General features: G+C 46.5%; 1 long non-coding RNA gene across 1 annotated transcript; it reads right to left on the bottom strand.

The window, feature by feature from the left end:
• On the bottom strand, positions 1-4,424 carry LOC105994555. The gene is made up of 2 exons (XR_001175509.1): positions 4,323-4,424; positions 1-156 (listed from the first exon to the last, which is right to left on the bottom strand). It is a non-coding gene; the product is annotated as an uncharacterized LOC105994555 (long non-coding RNA).
• Between the last annotated feature and the right edge of the window lie 14 nt (positions 4,425-4,438).

Below are 4,438 nucleotides of genomic sequence, written 5' to 3'. Positions count from 1 at the left end.
TTCAGAGTCCTAGACAAAACTTCATTCTACCTTTAGGTGGCAGAAATGTTACTACAGGAAATCCAGATGTTGAATGGGAATGGAATCAAGGGTCACCATCATCTCAGGGACAACAAACAGCTTACTTTTTGCCAGATTTCTTAATTCCACCTGTGGCTGCAGAAGGGGGGAAAAAATCAGTTAGAGAGTCTGACTTTCCTGCTATGGCTGGCTTCAAACAACCCTCCCAGGTCTCAGCCTCCTGAGAGACAAGTTTAATAGGTGTGAGCCATTGGTGTGTAGTTGGAAAAAAAAATAGTTCTTATAGACACAGCAATGACTGTATACTGTTTTACATCTACACTGTTGTGTACTTAACAAATTAGCTCATTTATCTTCCAGCCCCAGAATCCACTTTACAGCCAAGCCTTTATGTTTGGTGGTGTTCAAGGTTTCAAGCTAGTATGGGCAAACATGAGTGGCTTGACTTTTTTGAGACAGGTTCTGGCTATATAGTACCAGTTGGCTTGAAATTCATGATTCTTCTGCTTCAGCTTCCTGAGTGCTAGGATTAACAGGCATATGCTACCAATCCAAAATCTGGTGTACTCTTAATTGCCACACCACATTACCTATATCCCCTATTTTGTTCTTGGGGTCTGATTTGCTCAGGGCCTGTATTTTACTCAAATCCACAAATGGCAATACATTTGGCACCCAACAAGTAATTTTTTAAAAGCTGTAGAATTATTAATATTTTGTTGTGGTTGTTCAAAGGGATCGAACTCTAGGCCTCGGCACTGTCCCTCAGCTCTTCAGCTCAAGATTCTACCACTTGAGCCACAGCCATTTTCTGGTGGTTCATTGAAGATAAGAGTCTAATGAACTTTCCTGCCCAGGCTGGCTTTGAACCCTGATCCTCAGATCTCAACCTCTTTAGTGGCTACGATTATAGGTGTAAGCCACCAATCCCAGTTTAGCTGTAGAATTATTTCAAATGACAAGAATGAAGGAACAAGACTAGGATATTTTTTTTTCTTGGGGGGGGGGGAGGGAAGAGATAGGTCCTGGGGCTTGCACTCAGGGCCTGGGTTCTGTGTCTGAGCCTCTTTGAGCCCAAGACTAGTTCTCTACCTCCTGAGGCACAGCATCACTTCCGGCTTTCTCTGAGTAGTTTATGGGAAATTAAGGGTCTCACAAATTTTTGGCTTTGAATTGCAATCCTCAGATCTTAGCCTCCTGAGCTAGGATTACAGGCATGAGCTACCAGTGCCTGGCTGACTTTTTTTTAAAGGTTTACTGGGGTTTGAACTCAGGGTCTTCTGCTTTCTAAACAAGCATTCTACCACCTGAGTGCTGTCCCCCTCTCTTCCCCCCCCTAGACCTGGGGCTTGGACTCAGGGCCCGGGCACTGTCCCTGAGCTTCTTTGGCTCAGGCTAGCACTATACCACTTGAGCCACAGCACCACTTCCAGCTATTTGTGGTACTGAGGAATTGAACCCAGGGCTTCATGCATGCACTCTACCACTAAGCCACTTTCCCAGCCACCCCCACTTTGTTTTTAGGTATCTCTCAGATAGGGTCTTTTTTGCCTTAGTGGGCCTGGACTACATGTAGTTTTCCTTCTTTATGTCTCTTGCCTTAGTGGGCCTGGACTACATGTAGTTTTCCTACTTTATGCCTCCTACATAGCTGGATGATAGACTGCACTATCATGCCCAGCTTTATTCATTTAAGAGTCTCCCTAATCTTTTTTTGGCCCAAGCACACTTTCAACTATCTTCTCCCCTGATTTCCTGAATAGCAAAGATTACAGGTATGAGCCACTACCTTAGACAAAATAAATCCTAACAAAAATTAAGCTGGTCAGCTGGGCACCAGTGGCTCACGCCTGTCATTCTAGCTACTCAGGAGGCTGAGATCTGAGGAATGCAGTTCAAAGCCAGCCCAGGCAAGAAAGTCCATGAGACTCTTATCCCCAGTAAACCACTAGAAAACTAGAAGTGGCGCTGTGGTTCAAGCAGTAGATCACTGACCTTGAGCTGAAGAGTGCAGGGACAGCGCCCAAGCCCAGAGTTCAAGCCCCGTGACTGACCATAAAAAAAAATTAAGCTAGTCATGGTGACATATGCCTGTAATACCAGCACTTGGGGAGGTGTTTGAAGGCATCCTAGGCTACATTACTAAGGAAGAAAAAAGGATGTGCTCAATCAGTACTGGTTAGGTATTCCTCTAAAATGCTGGGAACAGGAGTGTTTCAGATTTGGTGATCTTTTCATATACAGAATGAGATACTTGTGGATGGGATCCTAGTCTACAGTGCAAGATGCTTGACATTCTGAAAAGGTGTTTTCAATAGCTACACCCTCAGTGCAGTGTAAACACAATAATGGAAAGCCAGGCACCAGTGGCTCCTGCATGTAATCCTACTCAGAAGGCTGAGATCTGAGGATCTCAGTTCAAAGTCAGTTGGGCACAAAAGTCCCCAAGGGAGTATCATCTCCAATGAAGCACCCAAAAACCAGAAGTGATGCTGTGCCTCAAGTGGTATAGGAATAGCCTGGGGCACAGAGAGGCTTGGGGACAGCCCCCAAGTCCTGAGTTCCAGCCCCACAATTTACAAAAAAAAGAAAAAAAGCACCTGACATGAGATGGTTAACTCCTCTGTACACATCTTAATAACAATAAGATTATATTTAAAAAACAAGGGAAAAAGACACACAAAGAAGAGAAAGTATTTGGGAAAAGAGAATTAAAAACTAACAATAATGGATCAAAGTCACTGGAACAGAGGTCTTGAGAAGACCTGAGTAAGAGTTCCATTATTCTTGCCTCCATTATGCCCTGCATATTTATGTGCTTAAAAAGCACATAAAGAAGCCAGGCACTGGTGGCTCACGCCTGTAATCCTAGCTACTCAGGAGGCTGAGATCTGAGGATCACAGTTCAAAGCTAGCCCAGGCAGGAAACTCCGTGAAACACTTATCTCCAATAAATCACCAGAAAACTGGAAGTGGCGCTGTGGCTCAAGTGGTAGAGCACTAGCCTAGAGCTGAAGAGCTGAGGGACAGCACCCAGGCCCAGAGTTCAAGCTACATGACTGACAAAAAAGAAGCACATAAAGAGGCTGGGATATAGCTTAAGTGGTAGACTGCCTGACTAGCATGAATGAAGCTCTGAGTTCAATTCCTCAGTACCACATAAACAGTGGCACTGTGGCTTAAGTGGTACAATGCTAGCCTTGAGCAAAGAAGCTCAGGGACAATACCCAGGCACTGAGCTCAAGACCCAGGACTGGCAAAATAAAAAAAAGCCAAAAGTTGAGGCAAAAGTGGAGGTGTGGCTCAAGTGGTAGAACACCACCCCTGAGTGGAAAAAAGCTAAGGGTTAGGGCCCAGGCCCAGTTTAAGCCAAAGTACAGCATTGGAAAAGGAAAAGAGAAGGGGGCCGGGCACGGGTGGCTCATGCCTGTAATCCTAGCTAATCAAGAGGCCGAGATCTGAGGATCGCTGTTCAAAGCCAGCCCAGTCGGAAAGTCCTTGAGGCGCTTATCTCCAGTTAACCACCAGAAGACTGGAAGTGGCTCTGGGGCCCAAGTGGTACAGCACTGGCCTTGGGCTGAAGAGCTCAGGGACAGCGCCCAGGCCCAGAGTTCAAGCCCCACAACTGACCAAAAAAAAAAAAAGTATGAAAGAAGGAAAAAAAGAAAAAAAGGAAGCACATAAAACAGGGCTGGGAATGTGGCTTAGAAGTAGGGTGCTTGCCTAACATGCATGAAGCCCTGGGTTCAATCCCTCAGTGCCAGCCACAGCCCAGGCCCTGAACTCAAGCCCCGGGACTGGCAAAAAATAAAAATAGATAAAAAGCACATCAAACATTAGGACTGCTGGGCCAGAAAGTCTTTTAAAATGTAACACATTCCTCTTATACCAGGGGAAAAAAAGACAAAATAATGCAAGTGGGGGGGGGGTGTTTAGGTCAGAAAAGCACAAGGAGTAATAAAGCAAGCCCGGGAGCCTGGACTTTTTATCTTTTAGCCTCGACACACCCACAACTGACTCAAGAAAAGAGGGAGAGAAAAAGCCATTTATTACAAGAATAGGAGTAAAAAAAAAAAAAACAATGTTCAAAGCAGCAGAGGCGGTAAATGGCACATGTGGGCAAAGAAAATTGTGGACGCTGGCTTAGCAACCAACCTACGTGAACCTGGGGATCCCTGTCCGCAGGAATGGGAACCCGAGGCTGCCCAGGGTGCCGGCCCGGATCCCCCCGTCCTCCCCGGCCCGGATCTCCCCCACCTTCCCAGCTCGGATCCCCCCCTCCTCCCCGGTGAGCCACTTACCGAGGGGCCCCTTCCCCGCGGCCTTCGCTTTCAGCTCCTCGAGTTTCTTCTGCTCCTCTTTCTGTTTCTGCTTGAAGGCCTTGTCTTCCTAGGGGAGGAGGCCACGCGCGATCACT

The sequence above is a fragment of the Dipodomys ordii genome, unplaced genomic scaffold (genome assembly GCF_000151885.1).
Source record: "Dipodomys ordii isolate 6190 unplaced genomic scaffold, Dord_2.0 Scaffold107, whole genome shotgun sequence".
Lineage (NCBI taxonomy): Eukaryota > Metazoa > Chordata > Mammalia > Rodentia > Heteromyidae > Dipodomys > Dipodomys ordii.
The sequence above is the reverse complement of the archived record's forward strand: the minus strand, read 5'-3'. Positions and strand labels throughout refer to the sequence as shown.